The sequence below is a fragment of the Marmota monax genome, unplaced genomic scaffold, assembly GCF_021218885.2.
Source record: "Marmota monax isolate L192 unplaced genomic scaffold, Marmota_monax_Labrador192_F-V1.1 WCK01_AAM20220418_F8-fsc00006, whole genome shotgun sequence".
Lineage (NCBI taxonomy): Eukaryota > Metazoa > Chordata > Mammalia > Rodentia > Sciuridae > Marmota > Marmota monax.
In genome coordinates, this window is record NW_026693712.1 from 28121030 (window position 1) to 28138771 (window position 17742).

Sequence of the window (17742 nt, forward strand, 5' to 3'; positions counted from 1 at the left end):
AGTAACAATTTCTAAAAAAATAGATGGTGGATCCTATCTGCGTGAAAATTTACTTGGCAGGAAATGAGATGTGAAATCATCCTGGTATTACAAATTCAGAATAGCAAAATTAACAGGTGCAATGGAAAAATTATAAGGTTATACCTCTGGCTTTTTACCTGTCATTCTCCTTCCCTTTAACTATGTAGTCCCCTAAAAATGAATTTATTAGCATTAGAAACAATAGTTCTAGCATTTATATTGGAATATAATGAAATTATATGACCTGTGGAAAATAATGTTTTTCAGATATTTCATGATTTGTTATTCAATGTTATTATATAATTGAACATTTTTCTTCAATAAGTAATCATGTTTGAGTTCAATTGTTCACCATGGAAAATAATTTTTAATTAATAAACTTTAAAAGTGGTTTTTCAGAGCTTCTTATCTATCTCACTCTGTCTTCCATCTATGCATTTATTGAAAAGAAGTGAGATATGTATAATGCAAATTAATTTCATACCACATTGGAGCTGTTAAGCCAGATATTCAAATTCTTTTCCAATTCAAAAACATTCTAAAGCTTAAAGTTATTACTAGTAATGAGTAATTTAATTTTCTTAATTTAATTAAACTATATTTAATTCAGTTACACGAAGACATTCTAGCAGTCTTTGAAAATACATATGACGATAATATCCACAGATTTAAGAAAAATATTGTGTTGCAAATATGCTTCATTATATTGTAGAATCACTGAAGGATAATGGTTCTTGAGTCCTAAATGAAATTCTCTAAAAGATGATGATTAAAAACAAATTATATGACAAACAATAAAGAGTAAAATTAACATAAAGTATGATTTTAGATTGAATAAGGAAACCTGGATGACACTTAAAACTTACTACAAAACAATATCAATAGAACACAAGAGAAGCGTTTTCCCCCACAGGAATAAATTAAAAGTCAGAAAAAAATAAAACAAAAACTAAAGGAAGTCAATATCTGCCTGCTTTCTTCTAATTTCTTCTCTATGAATTATGCATGGTGGCAACAATTCCATGTGAAAGTCTTTATTAGTTTCCACTATGTAGTGTGTGTGTGTGTGTGAGTGTGTGTGTGTTTTAAAAACACAGTATTGTTGAAGCTTATCCATATTCATGGAAAAAAAAATTATAATGGCTTTTTATTCTTAACTAAGGCTTACACATTGAATTTCTCAGAGGCAGGAAACACTGGGGCCACTTATGAATGGTGCCTGTGTGGGGGCCGCAGGGCCAAAGCACAGAGTGCAAGCAGCCGCTCTGCAGCCATTAAGCTGCCGGTTCCACTCCAGCTACTGAGGGCCTTTCAACACCAAAGGCTTTAAGGACAACTCTTGATAAGCTCACAGAGTGAACAATTAGCCTTCACTAAGAATTTTAGAAGCAGTCTCAGTTCACAAGCTTTCCCACGTATTTATTCACTTCCTGTTCTTGTTGATTTGGGGACATCCTCCACCCTTGGCGTAATTATTTGTGTCTTCCTTGCTTTTTCACTTATTAACTTTCTCTCTTATGCACTGCGCTATACATCCCCCCTCCTCCCAGTATTCACATATACCTACTCTCATCAAATTTTTTCACCTTATTTTCATGTTTTTCTTATCCTATGTCTTTTCATTGCTTTTAGTTCTTATACTAATGTTCTGTGTTTGAAATGGATTCAGCAACATATCTCTGTGCTTATTGAAACTTTTCACAAGACACTATTATGTTTCTCATATATATAAGGTAATAGAGAGCATGGAGATCTTGTATTATCTGACATAGGGGAATAGACTCAGAAACATCAGAAATAGGAAAGTAAAATAACAAAGTGACAAAAAGCAAACAAAAAGAAAAAAATAGAAAACACTGCAAGATGAAGATAGAACAACTCAATATTCCAAAGGTAGTAAAGAAATATGCATGGGAAGGGCTGATAAGGGTAAGAAACAAAAGTTGAAATTTTTGGTCACAAATCATGACTGTGGCAGGAGACTGGCACAAATAAGAGAACCATTTGAAGGGAAATAAGAGTAAATTTATTTTGATATTTTTATATAAAATTTGAAAACTAAGGCCAAAATCACTAAACAAGAAGAAAATGTCCAAGGAATGAGAGGTGTATAAATTAGAAGAATAAAAGTTACCATCCTATTTTTTCTGATAATTAAAATTTGACTAAGAAGAAAATTATTTAAGGAAATACATCTATCTCTAGTTAGTTCACCATAACTGATACAATTATTCCATTGTGATACCTTCTGGTAATCACTCACTTATCATAAACTGGTTTCATGCTATATAAATGTTTGTAAATATAGGTAAAGAGAAAATGGAGGCAGATTATTATTCAGGACCAAAAAAGGATATTGAGATTCTCTGACATTTAAGAAAAGAGAAATAGGTTCATACCAGCACAAATTTAGGTCGTTAACACTTCTAAGTAGGAAACACAGTAACAAGTCAAATTATACTTTATTTATTCTAGGGACATCATTTCATTTCTTGGAGAAAAACTATATAAATATATCAAGTCTTATTCATAAAATCCTCTTCTTTGGAGTATATGATATTCACTAGTGAAAACAAAATTTTCATTGAAAACCTAAGATATATAATTTTCTTTCTTTTTTATTGTTAGTTTTCTAATGTCAGATTACAGATGTTTCCTAGCTCTATATCTTTAGTTTTTTATCATGTAAAAATTTTGCTTCAGATGCTTATTTTTACATTTCTTCAATTTTTTTTTAAATTTCAATAATCATGCGTATCATCTTTCTGAAAACAATTGACAGGAGTAAGATAGTTCATATACACATAGGAAGATCAGATTCCATTTTCTAGAAGAATGAGCTCCACATGACTTTGTGACTGGCTCACTAAGGCTGCCAGAGCATTTTGGCCCCACAGATAATGTGTCAGAATAGAAATTCATGGAGCAAGGTGCAAGGAAAAACATTTGTTTTCATAAAATATTTAGGAAGCTAGTGCTTTATTTTTGTATGTTCCAGGAGAGAGCTTGAAATAAAAGAAGGATAAAATAAAAAGTCATAATTTATGAGAATCTCACAGTCTAAAGAAGGAGGCAGTTATGGAAATAAATAATTTACATTCTGAATGAAATTGCTACAAGAGTAATATAGACACCATGCACTTAAAACAGAGTGGCCAGCTAACTGATGACCTAAAAATTTTTCACAAGGAAAGCTATATTCACTATAGTTTTTTTTTAATTTAAACTGCTTTATTGATTTATTATTAATGCATCACAAATATATGCATTTAGGATGCATAAATCAGTAGTGTTTGTGTATTCGCAGGTATATAACTGTCACGAAACTAATTTAGAAAAGTTTCATCACTCCAGAAAGAAACCACATGTGTATTAGGAGTCACTTGTCACAACCTGCCCCATTCCTGCACCCTAAGAAAACCAAAACCTGCTTTCTGCCTCTGTAGATTTGCTTTCAGCCATGTCATGTCAATGAAAATAAATAAATGGTATTTTGTGACTTATCTTTCACTTTCCATAATATTCTTGAGGCTCATTCATGCTGAACCATGTATTAGTACCTCACTTTTTACAACTAAATACTATTCTATTGTGTACATATATCACAGTTGTTATTTATTAATCAGTTAATGGAAACTGTGCTGTTTCCACTATTTAGCTATTGAGAATAATGCTGCTATGAACATTTGTGAACAAACTTTTGTTAAAATACCTGTTTTCAATTCTTTTGGGTATATGTCTGAAGCAAAATTACTACACTATAAAGTAGTTCTTGGAGTGGGAGCACATAGACAGAGGTTTATTTGGGAAGGAAAATGGAGGTTATCTCAAGTGAGAGATGCTTTGGGGTAAGGCAAGGAATTCACTTTCAAGGGAGAATGCAGTCTATTTCCAGAAAGAGAGACAGTCTGGATCATAAAGTTGTTCTATAGAAAAAACATCAAAACTTCTTTCCAGGGACTGAGGCTATGGTTCAGTAGTAGAGCTCTTGCCTAGTATGTGTGAAGCACTGGCTTCGATTCTCAGCATCATATATATATATATATATATATATATATATATATATATATATATATATATATAAATAAAAAATAAATAAATAAAAGAAAAGGTCTATTTACAACTAGAAAATATTTTTTTTAAAAAAACTGCTTTCCATAGAAGCTGAAAATTTTTACATTCTCACCTTCAATATGATTTTTAAAGTATTATTATCATAGCCCTCCTTAGTGAGTATGAATCAGTATGTGATGGTTTTGTTTTGCATTTACCTAATAGGATTTAGCATCTTTTCATGGGCTTATAAGTAATTTGTATATCTACTTTCAATAAATGTCCATTCAAATGTATTGCCTTTTTGTAACTGATAATTTATCTTTTTAGTATTAAGTTGTAAAAGTTCTTTATATACTCTGGATGCAAGTGTCTTATTTGATAAAAAGTCTACAAATATTTTATCACATTTTGTGAGCTGACTTTTCACTTTTTAGATCTTATAATTAACATTACAGAAATTTTGTGTTTGATGACACCAAATTGATATTTTCTTTCTTTTATCACTTGTACTTTTGGTGTCATATCTAAGAAATTGTGGCCTGGTGCTAGGTTACAACGTTACTCATATTTCCTTCTAAGAATTTTAAATACTTGGCTTTTTCATTGAACCCTGTAATCTATTCTGAGTCATTGTGTATGGTGTGAGGATGAAGTTCAACTCCATTTATTCCCTCTTGTGAATATCCAATTGTACAAGCACAATTTGTTGCAAAGATTACTTTGCCCCTATTGAATTTTCTTCAAGCCTTGTCAAAATCATTTGCCACAAATGTGAGGATTTATATGTGGACTCTTAATTATATCTGATTAATCTATATGTCTGTCCTCACCCCAAAGCCACATGTTCTTGACTACTTTTTCTATGACTTATGTTTTGAAATTGGGATGTTTTAATCAATCAGTACATTGTTTTAACTCTACTGGGGCTTTTACATTGCATAGGAATTTTGGAATCAGCTTGTCAATTGCTATCTAGCCAAAAGAAGCACAAATTTGTATAGGGATTGTATTGAATCTTTAGATGAGACTATTATCGATATTAAATCTGATCCAGGAATATAGGATATCTGTATATTTACTTGTATCCATTCAATTTCTTTTAACAATGTTTTGTTGTGACCACTGTGCTTTACACTGATTTTCTTAAAAATCTTCCTGAATACATTATTTCTGTTGATGCAGGATTGGTTCCTAATTTAGTTTTTTAATTTCTCATTGATAGAATGCAGAAATTCAAAATGATTTTAAATGTCAATTACTATCTTACAGTCTTGGTGAACTCATATATAAGGTCAAATAAATTTTAGTATACTTCTTAGGAATTTTTATATACATTATCATGTCTTTTACAAATGGTAATAAATTGATATCTTCTCTATGTGAGATTGATTTTATGTCATATCTCTTAAGTAAATTGACTAGAACTTGCAGTGGTGTTGAATAGATGTAGCAAGAGTAGATATCCTTGTATTCAAATGGATTTAGAGAATGTTTTCATATGATTCCAATTAGATGTAAGTTTTCCATAGTTGGTGCTTTTCATTTTTTTATATTCCACAAATGTTGATTAATTTTGTCATGAATGGACGGTGGTGTCTTCCAAATAGTTTTTATGCATATACAGACATCATTATGTGATTTTTGTTCTTTACTTTTACTGTGATGTTTATACTGATTAATTTATAGATGCTAGACAAAGTTTGCATTGCTAGGTTAAGTTCTCCTTGCTCATGGTCTATATTTTTGTATATGTTGCTAGCTTTGGTTGGCTATTAATATTTACATCTATATTCTTAAGTTGATTTATAATTTTCTAATAGTATCTTTATTTGTTTTTAGTATCAGAGTAATAATTGCCTCAAAGAATAAATTAGGAATATTTCCTCATGTTCTAATTTTTGGAAATTAATAGATAGTAATTATTCTAAAAATATTGAGTATGTAGGATAGGATACAACAGTAAGATTACTTTAGCTTGATTTTTAATTTTAATTAGTTATATATGACAGAAGAATGCATTTTGATTCATTGTACACAACAGCAGAACAACTTTTCATTTCTATGGTTATACATGATGTAACATCACACCATATGTGCAGTCATACATGTACCTAGGGTAATGATGTCCATCTCATTCCACCATCTTTCCTTCCCCCGTACACCACTCTTTCCCTCCCCTTTGCCCCATCAAAGTTCCTCCATTTTTCCCATGCACCCCTCCATTATGGTCAGAATTCACTTATCAGAGAAAACATTAGGCCTTTGATTTGGGGGGATTGGCTTACTTCACTGAGCATGATAATCTCCAGCTCCATCCTTTTACCTGCAAATGCAATAATTTTATTCTCTTTAAATGCTGAGTAATATTCCATTGTGTATATATACCACAGTTTCTCTATCCATTCATCTATTGAAGGGCTTCTAGGTTGCTTCCTTCCACAGTTTAGCTATTGTGAATTGAGCTGCTATAAACATTGCTGTGGCTATGTTACTATAGTATGATGATTTTAATGCCTTTGCATATAGACCAAGGTATGGGATAGCTGGGTCAAATGGTGGTTCCATTCCAAGTTTTCTAAGGAATCTTCATACTGCTTTCCAGAGTGGTTGCACCAATTTGCAGTCCCACCAGCAATGAAGGAGTGTGCCTTTTCCCCCATATACTCACCAACATTTATTGTTGTTTGAATTCTTGATAACTGCCATTCTGACTAGCATAAGATGAAATCTTTAGAGTAGTTTGTTTGCATTTTTTTAATTACTAGAGATGTTGAACATTTTTTTGTATATTTGTTGATTGAATATAAATCTTCTTCTGAGAAGTGTCTGTTCAGCTCCTTAGCCCATTTCTTGACTGAGTTGTTGTGGGTATTTTTGGTGTTAAGATTTTTGAGTTCTTTATATATCCTGGAGATTAGTTCTGTATCTGACCTGCGTGTTACAAAAATTTGCTCCCAAAATGTAGGCTCTCTATTCACCTCACTGATTGTTTCTTTTCCTGAGAACAAGCTTTTTAGTTTGAATCCATCCCATTTATTAATTCTTGATTTTATTTCTGGCACTTTTTGGAGTCTTGTTAAGGAAGTTGGGGCCTAATTCGACATAGTGAAGATTTGGACCTACATTTTCCTCTATTAGGCACAGGGTCTCTGGTCTAATTGCTAGATCTTTGATCCATTTTGAGTTGATTTTTGTTCATGGTAAGACATAGGAGTTTATTTTCATTTTGCTACATATGGATTTCCAGTTCTTCCAGCACCATTTGTTGAAGAGGGTATCTTTTCTCCAATGTATGTTTTTGGTGCCTTTGTCTATTATGAATAACTGTATTTATGTGGATTTGTCTCTGTATCTTCTATTCTGTACCATTGGTCTATATGTCCATTTGGGTGCCAATACCATGCCATTTTGTTACTATTAGCTTGGATTATTTTTTTTACAAAGTTTTTATTACTAATTCAATGATTTTACATTTCTGCATCTATCCATATTTTCCTTTTTTTTCTGGATTTAGTTTCTATAGTTTACTGTTTTTCTTAGAAATGTACCCATTTCTCCTAACTAGAATCAGATGTATTCCATGGTTGTTCAATTATATAAAAATGTATTTTACTTTCAGGTAAAACTAAAAATAACCAATAAAAAAGAAATGTATCAATTTTATTCATCAAATTTATTGCTCACACTAATCATGCACATAATCATTGAAAAAAAAAAACTTTGGAAATGATGCCTTCTCTTTATTTCCAATGTTAGAAATTTTGACTATTCTCTTCTTTGTTCTTGTTATTATAGGTAAAGTTTTGAAATATGTCAATTTTGTAAAGAACTAACTTTCAATATTGCTGATTTCCTTTATTATTTTCTTATTCCTTCCTTTGCCAAATTCTGTTCTATCATTACTTGCTTCCTTTGGCTAACTTTGGTTTAGTTTAGTCTAATTTTTCTAACATTTTAGGGTGGGTGTTAGTTTAGTGTTAATAACTGGCTTTTATCTTTTTTATTAATTTTCTTTTATTTATATATGACAGTGGAGTGCATTACAGTTTATATCACACATGTATACCACAAGTTTTTCATGTCTCTGGTTGTATACAAAGTATATTCACACCAATTTGTGTCTTCATACACGTACTTTGGATATTAATGTCCATCACATTCCACCATCATTTCTAACCCCCTGTCCCCTCCTTCCCCTCCCACCCGTCTGTCCTATCTAGAGTTCTTCTACTCCTCTCATGCTGCCCCTCCCTGCCCCACTATGAAACAGCCTCCTTGTATCAGAGAAAACATTCGGCATTTGGTTTTGGGGATTGGCTAACTTCACTTAGCAATATCTTTTCTAACTTCATCCATTTATCTACAAATGTCATGATTTTATTACCTTTTATTGCTGAGTAATATTTTATTGTGTATTTATGCCACAATTTTTATCCATTAATCTATTGAAGGGCATCTAGTTTGGTTCCACAGTTTAGCAATTGTGAATTATGCTACTATAAACATTGTTGAGTCTGTGTCCCTGTAGTATATTGTTGTTAAGTTCTATGGATATAGGACAAGGAGAGGGAAAGCTTGATCAAATGGTGGTTCCATTCCCAATTTTCCAAGAAATCTCCATACTCATTTCCATATTGGCTGCTCCAATTAGCAGTCTCAACAGCAGTGTATGAGTGTACCTTTTCCCCCACCACCTCACCACCACTTACTGTTATTTGTATTCATGATTGCTGCCATTCTGATTGGAGTGAGATGGAATTTTAGAGTGGTTATGATTTGCTTTTCTCTAATTCCTAGCAATGATGAACATGTTTTCATATATTTGTTGATTGATTGTACATCATGTTCTGAGAAGTGATTGTTCACGTCCTTGGCTCATTTATTGGTTGGGTTATTTGTGTTTTTTATTGTTGTGGTTGTTGTTTTGTTTTTAGTATTTAGCTTTTTGAGTTCTTTATATACCCTATAGATTAACACTCTATCTGATATGTGAGGGTTAAATATTTGCTCCCGAGATGTAAGCTCTCTACTCACCTCACGGATTGTTTCTTTTGCTGAGAAGAAACTTTTTAGTTTGAATCCATCCCATTTATTGATTCTTGATTTTAATTCTTGCACCAAAGGAGACTTATTAAGGATGTTGGGGCCTAATCCCATATAATGTAGATTAGGGCCTAATTTTTTCTGTTACATGTAGGGTCTCTGGTTTTATTCCTAAGTTCTTGATCCATTTTGAGTTGAGTTATATGCATATGGATATAATTTCATTTTGTTGCATATGGATTTCCAGTTTTCCCAACACCATTTGGTGAAGATGCTATCATTTCTCCAGTGCATGTTTTTGGCAACTTTGTCTAATATAAGATAATTATCATTATATGGGCTAGTTTATATGTCCAATATTCTGTATCATTGGTCTACAGTCTGTTTGGCAAAAACTATGCTTTTTTGGTATTATTGCTCTGTAGTATAATTTAAGGTCTTTATAGTGATGCCATCTGCTTCAAACTTCTTGCTAAGGACTGCTTTAGTTATTCTGGGTCTCTTATTTTTCCAGATAAATTTCATGACTGCATTTTCTATTTCTATGAGGAATATCATTGTGATTTTGATTGGGAATGAATTAAATTTGTATAATAATTTTGGTAGTATGGTCATTTTGATAATATTAATTCTGACTATCCAAGAGCAAGATAGATCTTTCCATCCTCTAAGGTCTTTTTTGATTTCTTTTGTTAGGGTTCTGTAATTTTCATTATATAGATTTCTCACCTCTTTCATTAACTTGATTCCCAAGGTTTTGTTGTTGTTGTTGTTGTTGTTGTTTGGTTGGTTGGTTGGTTTTTTTGAGGCTATTATAAATGGGGTAGTTTTTCTTGTTTCCCTTTCTGAGGATTTGTCACTGATATACAGAAATGCCTTTAATTTATAGGTGTTGATTTTATATCGTGTTTCATTGCTGAATTCATTTACTAGTTCTCGAAGTTTTCTGATGGAAATTTTTGGGTCTTCTAGGTATAGAATCATATCATCAGTAAATAGTGCCAATTTAAGTTCTTTTTTTCCTATGTGTTTCCTTTTAACTTTTTTTCATCTGTTTAATTGCTCTGGTCAGTGTTTGAAGGACTGTGTTAAATAGAAGTTGTGAAAGAGGGCATCCCTTTCTTGTTCCAGTTTTTAGAGGGAATGCCTTAAATTTTTCTCCATTTAGAATGATGTTGGCCTCAGACTTAGGATAAATATCCTTTATGATGTGCTGGGAGCCATCAGCCAAGTAGGTATGACAATTTCCTTGCCAGCGTACCCCATGTTGCTGACATGTTGCAGTGACATTGAATGTAGGTGACCTTGCTCAAGGACCAAGGCAGATTAGGGTGTTCCTGGTTTTAAGATAATCGTGTTTAGGGCGTTCCCAGTTTAGGTTCCAGGTTTAAGGTTTAAGATTATTCCTGCTGGGAATAGGGCATATCCTGCTGCCTGAGTTCCCCTTGAGTTCTCACGGGATTCAGACAGTATATTTTGGAGATAGAAGCCCAGTGGAGGTGGATTTGGGCAGAGAACGTGGATTTGGGCAGAGAACGTGGATTTCCCCAGAACGTGTTGGTAGACGGCTGGTGTGAGTTCGGGAATAAAGAGTTGCTGTTTGAATCTACAAGCTGTGTGGTGGCTCGTGATTGTGTGCCCAGCCAGACTGCGGCATTTGTGCCCAGCCAGACTGTGGCATTTGGTGGCCCGTACGGGGAACTTCTGAAGCTTAGAGGTAAGTGAAATTGCTCGCCCCTGAGGAAGAGGGAAAGAATGGGTGACCAATTCAAAAAACAATATGCTCTTGTTTTGATTTATTTTGTTTTTATTTAAAGTTGCCTGTTCCTAGAACTTTCTCAGGCAAACTGGGGAAAATGGTTGACTCAAGGTTTGAAGTTGTTTGCCTCCGAGCAAGAGAAATTGTTAGAGGAAGGAGGCACCCCAGTGAGACCAAGAACAGTTAGGACACATGTTGATACAATACAAAAATGTAGCCCATGGCTTTTTAAAGACGAGTTATTAAGTATATCAATGGGACCATCATGGTATCCTGTAGAAAGATTTTTCTTCAACAAGAAAGAGATGGCTAATTCTGTTTACTACATTTGTCTAAGATCTTGTTTTTTACAGACATCTGATTAATTTACAAAGCTAAAGTGTTTAAATATCAACCACTAAATATAAAATCAAGTACTCTTTACTTATTAAGTTCCATAAGGTAATATATTTAAACATGTGTGTTTTCATAAATTGGTGAATGGAAAAAAGGTTTAATATTGCTTTGGTCTGTGTCTTTGCTAAAACAAGGTTACTAAGAGTTAAGATTCTATCATGTGTAATTTATATACAAAGAGTAGAAAAATTTTCAGTTGGGTTTCAATTATAGTATTATAGTATCATAAAAAACATGAAAGTCTTTCATCTTATTAAAGTGGAGTAATTTTTCTACATCCCATAGTGCTCATAACTAGTGTTTTCACTTTTATTTTTCTGAAAGTATTTTTTTAAATTTCCCTGGTAGGCTTTTTTTCAGATTTTTTTTATTATTATTCTCTTAGGAATCATGGCACATAAGAGATTTTAATAATAGTTTGTGAACCTAAAAATTAAAATGCATATGAGGGGTCAATGAATGCTAGAGTTGAAAGTTTTCTTCAGTATGCATGCATATCTGACCCAGCAATTCAGGCTTCAGTAAGAGGTAATGTGTTTTAACCATGGGTGTGTGTGTGTGTGTGTGTGTATGAGAGAGCTTTAGAAGTTTGCTGGAAGGGGCAGACATTATATCTCCATGTCTGCTCCCCAAGTAAATACTCTTATATGAAGGACCAACTTTATAATTTTCAATGCAGTTTGTGTACTCATAAGAATTTCTGCCTCAACCACCTCAGTCATTACTTAAATATCAGAGTTGCTGGGAAGCATAATGGTCAAGTTGCAAGGTTCAAAGATCTGGTATTTTATTATAATGATTAGGCAGCACAAAAATTTCATCCAACCTAACTTGGACCTACAGAAAATTATCTTCCCAGGGCCAATTTCAATTATCATCATGAGATCATCTCAGAGAAACCTTTTCTTACCTTTATTTCTAAAATGTCACCCATATCATCTCTTGCTGTATTTTCTTTTGTAGCACTTATTATTGCTTCATGTTATATTCATTAATTGGTTTTTGTATCTTAGTCCCCAAATATGATCTCCAGGAGGACAGTAATTTGTCTCTTTAATTCATTGGCACTTAAAAATGCCTACACATCCACACAGCAAGTGCTCATTAATATCTAGTGAATGAATGAAGCACTTCTTCAGTTAATATTGCCCAGTATTGGAAAATGGAGATATGTAAATATCTTTGCCATGATGCATTATCTTCCCTTAACTGCTGTGTACCACAGTTTGTGAATGAATGATTTATAAGTACATGCAATCCTCCTTTTTTAACTCTTACACTATGATAGGATTACATCACATATTGCAAAAACTTAACTAGTAGCACACACTTAAGTTTTGCTAGTAGATTTTTTGTGCTAATAATAAAAAATAAAACTGGTTATTTTAAAAAATATCTACTATTCTCCAAATTTTGTCAGTATCCTTATTAAAAAATAATGAGGTAGTGTTTTACTTTTGTTTTTGTTTTGTATTTAGGTATGTGGTATCCCCCAAAAGCCCATGTGTGAGATGATGTAAAAAAGTCTAGAGATGAAATAATTGGGTTATGAAAACCTTAACCGAATCTGAGCATTGAGCCACTTGAATGAATTAACTGGGTGGTAACTGTGAGCAGATAGGGTGTGGCTAGAGGAGGTGGGTACCTGGAAGCATATCTTTGGGTATATTTTTGCTCCTGGTGAGTCAGAGTTCTCTCTGCTTCCTCGTGCCATATCCTGAGCTGATTCCCTCTTTTGCCATGATGTACTTTCTCATCTTCTGTCCTGAGCAATGGAGTGGGTTGTCTGTGGAATGGGACCTCTGAAACCATGAGCAACAAATAAAGTTTTACTGCTCTATAATTTTTCTTCTCAGGCCTTTTCATCACAATGGCAAAAAAAAAAAAAGAAAAAAAAAAAACTGGACAAAACAGGGAGGTTCTAAAAGTAGGCCCCAGGGTCAACAAGTCACACAATTGACTAATAGTTAAACCATGATTCAAATCAGAATAATCTCATAGATAAGTCTATGCTTATACTAGTTTACTATTGTTTCTTTAACTAATTACCACAAAATGCAGTGACTTAAAACAACACAAATGCATATGACCTTCCTTTTGAAGAGGTAAAAAATCTGAAAGGAGCCCCATAGGGTTGCAATTAAGGGGTTGGTAGGTCTATCTTCCCTTCTAGAGGCTTAACCAGATTCTAGATACCTCTCACATGTTTAGCTCATGATTTTTTTCTTACATCATCAAAGTCTGAATAGATGAATTAAGTTCTATTAATATTGCATCATTCTCATCTACTCTGCCATTACATCAGCCCTACCTCTTCCACTTTTAAGCTCTTTATAAGGACATTGGACGCACTTGCTTAATCCAGAAAAGCTTTCCCAATATGAAGTTTCTAAAAATATATCTTCAAAGTCCCTTTTGTCATGTTAAGTAATATATTTATAGGTCCTGGGGTTTAGAATTGAATATCACTGCTGGAAATTGCTTTACCTACAACAGTGCTTGTATTCACTGTAAAGTGCTACTAACAAGATTCTTCCCAATCACTTCAAAATATTGTATATTTTACAAAATATATATCAGAGGATATTTTTCTTTCAATTACCCTTGACACCTGAATTCACTCATGATTCCAATAAATTCTGGTGTTCCTGTAATCCAATAATTGGTTTCTCAAAGATTCATCAATACTCCAAAAGAGTTCTGATTCAGATGATTTGGGGAATGTTTGAAAATTCATACTTTTCAAAATTCACCAGTCTATTCCATCACATAAATATTGTAACCACTAATATTCAAAAATAAATCCAAATTCCTTAGACTTATCTACAAGGTCTTTTTTTTCTGTTTTTCTCTCAGTATGTAGAGTGGAGACATGCCTAATTCACTCTAATTACACATGTTTTCTGCACACCAAAACATGGCATCATAATATCTCTATACTCTTAGTTCAGCAAAATTCCACAGTTACTATGATTTGACCAGGAAACGTATCCTCTATTTCAATTATCTATTTACTTCCTTTCTCAGATGTATTTGAACATCTTGCTCCATCTCTTTCTCTATTTCTTCATATCTTCCTTTTACTCTTATGTTAGTTTACCACTTGAATTATGCTAATTGAGATAAAATTACTTATTTTTGCATATTTTCTTTCCAGATATGAATTCCTTAAAATCAAAGGAATTGTGACTCTTTTTAACATAGTGCATCAGAAAAAAAAATTATATATTCGTTGATGATTTTTTCAACAATTGAAATAGTGACTTAATTCTGGAAGTTATACTATAAATGTTATGGAAATCCATAAATTAAATGATAACTGACATATTTTTAGATACATTTTAATGGAAATTTGCATTTAAAAAAAAATTAAATTTTCTGTTATATTCAAGAGCATATTTGTTCAGTGGAATAATCAAGAGTTAATGATAGGCCATTGCTTCTAAACTTACACTAACCACATCACAGGAGCTTTATGAATCACACGTTCATTTCAATAAAAGTGCTTAAAGATATACTTTTTTAATTGAAACAATAATTAAGGAAAAGTGAGAAATATGTATTGAAAAATAGCTTTTATCATAGAAGATGAATGGGAAAACTAACTGTAAGTTTTATAATTGAAGGTTTAAAACATATTGGAAAAAATGAAAATCCTTTTTCTCATATAAAACCTGTCTCACATTAACTGACATATTCCAAATACATAGAATAGATGCTTATCTTATTTTCAGAATTGCAATATTTTGTTTGTTTTATGGCACTGTAAAAGTGATTTATTTTATTCTATTCAAAATAAAGTAAATTTAAAGCAAATACTAGGTCTCATAAAACTCAATGAGCTTGGTATTGTTTCTCTAGTGTTTTTCCATGATATACAGAAAAAACTCAGGTGTTCAAAGTTGAAGTAACTATTATAATTATATATCAATTACTATATTAAGATGTGATTATATCTTTGAGTACTTGTCTTGATATGGTTCATGATACTTATCACTTTTAGAAAGACTTCTTTCTTGCCATATATTTACTATAATTAACTATCCATCCTCCCAAAGGAATAACAATACCAGGAATAAGAGTAAAGGCAAGAGCTAGGAATACATACAGAATTATGGAAATGCTGGATCAAGGGGAAAAGAAAACATAAATAATGGAATTTAGTAAAATTCTAGCATTCTGTGAAAGATATGAAATTTAAGATCCTGGAAAGAAGTGATTATGGATGTGATGTTAGGATTATATCTATGGGAATTAAAAAGTGATGCCCCAAACTAAGTCTGGTAAATAACAAGATTTCTGTGGTAGAATCAAAAGTCATTAATATATTATATCACATCAATAATCCTATTAAATGATTGGATTATGTGAATGTCTCATAGGATACCTCTTTTGAAAAGTAATTTAAAATGACTTAATGGGAGAGATAATAGCAATTACAAAATTCTTACTAATTACAAAATTACTAAATTGTAGTTGTAACTAACCTCAATTAGTCAGAATAATGGTAGCACAAGTCATTAGTGAACAAGGATTAATATCAATGGATAGAACAGGACCATGAAAAACGAGAGGACATTTAGAAGGTCTCAATCATCAGAACTCAAGTATAATATAATAATCAGTGAAAAAATTAGAATGGCACTTACTGAGATTAGGAAATAAAAGGAACACAGAATATCTGAACGTCAACTAGGGCTTTAACCATTCTGTGCAATCAGAAGAAACCAATAATGGATGATTGGTAAATAGAGGACAGTTCCTTCAGTAAAGAGATCACCATAAATTTTCAAATTTGTAACTGGACTTCTGCATCTAGGAATATTTGATTTTCCTTGTTCCTTACAGTAAGTATATAACATAATGGTAAACAATGCACATAAAAGGAGCACAAGAAAACTCTAAAAGCTGAAGTTAGAAAAAGACTGGTGAGATAATTCTGAATATGAGGAATAGAAAAATGATAAGACTCTGGCCCCATTTCTTCCATGTAAATGTCAGGCAAGAGAAGTTGGCAAATTGGAAAGAAAAACAGGTGTAGATCCAGTGCAAAGAAAGTAAGTCCAAGAACAGATGGACAGGACCTTGGCACTAGACCAGAGACCCTGAACCTCTAGAAGAAAAAATAGGCCCAAATATACATCATGTCAGCTTAGAAACTGCATTCCTCAACAAGACCCCTAAAGTGCAAGAAGGAAAATCAAGAATCAATAAATGGGATGGATTCAAACTAAAAAGCTTTTCACAGCAAAGGCAACAATCAAGAACCTGAAGAGAAAGCCTAAAGAATGAGAGAAAAACTCTTTGCCACTTGCACCTCAGAGCATTAATCTCCAGATTAATGCTATAAAGAGTTAATGCTATAAATAACTCAAAAAACTGAACAGAATAAAAACAAATAACTCAATCAATAAATGGGAAAAGGAACTGAACAGATACTTCAGAGAAAAAGAAATACTACTGGTCAACAAATATATGAAAGAAAATATTTAACATGTCTAGCAATTACAGAAATGCAAATTAAAACTACACTAAAATTTCATCTCAGTTCAGTCAGAATGGCAATTATCAAGAATACAAGTAATAATAAATGTTGGTAAGGTTGTGGGGAAAAGGTTCACCCATACATTGCTGGAGGGATTGCAAATTGGTGCAGTTACTCTGGAAAGCTCAGAAAACTTGGAATGGAATCACCATTTGACCTGGTTATTCCACTCCTAGGCATATACCCAAACAATTTAAAATCAGCATACCATAGTGAAAAGGCCACATCAATGTTTATAGAAGCTCAATTCTTAATAGCCAACCTATGGAATAAACTTAGGTGTCCTTCAATAGATAATTGGATAAAGAAAATGTGGAATATATACACAATGGAATACTACTCCACCTTAAAACAGAAGAATAAAATGATACAATTTGCTGGTAAATGAATAGAACTGGGTACTATAATGGTAAATGAAATAAGACAATTCCAAAAAATGAAAGGCCGAATATTTCTCCCTGATATACAGATGCTGATTCACAATAAGCAGGGAGTGGAAGGGAATAACAGAAGTTAACTGGATTAGACAAAGGGGAATGAAGGGAAGGGTGAAAGGATGGTAATGCAAAAGACAGTAGAATGAATGGCACATAACTTTTCTATCTTCATGTATGAATATACGACAGGTGTAACTATACATCATGTATAACCACAAAAATGGGAAGTTATACTCCATATATGTATAATATGTCAAATACATGTATAATCAAAGAGAAAAAATAATTTAAAAAAAGAACAAAAAAAGAAAAAAGAAAAAGGAGGCACCAAAATGCAGGGGGGGAGAACAGACTGATAAATTGATCCTTTTAGCCAAAGGCCAAAGCAAGAAGCAACTTACCAAGACAGAATATTCTTAGATAATAGCCATTCTCCTCTAACAAAACACACTTGTGCGCACATGCGCACACACATGTACATACAT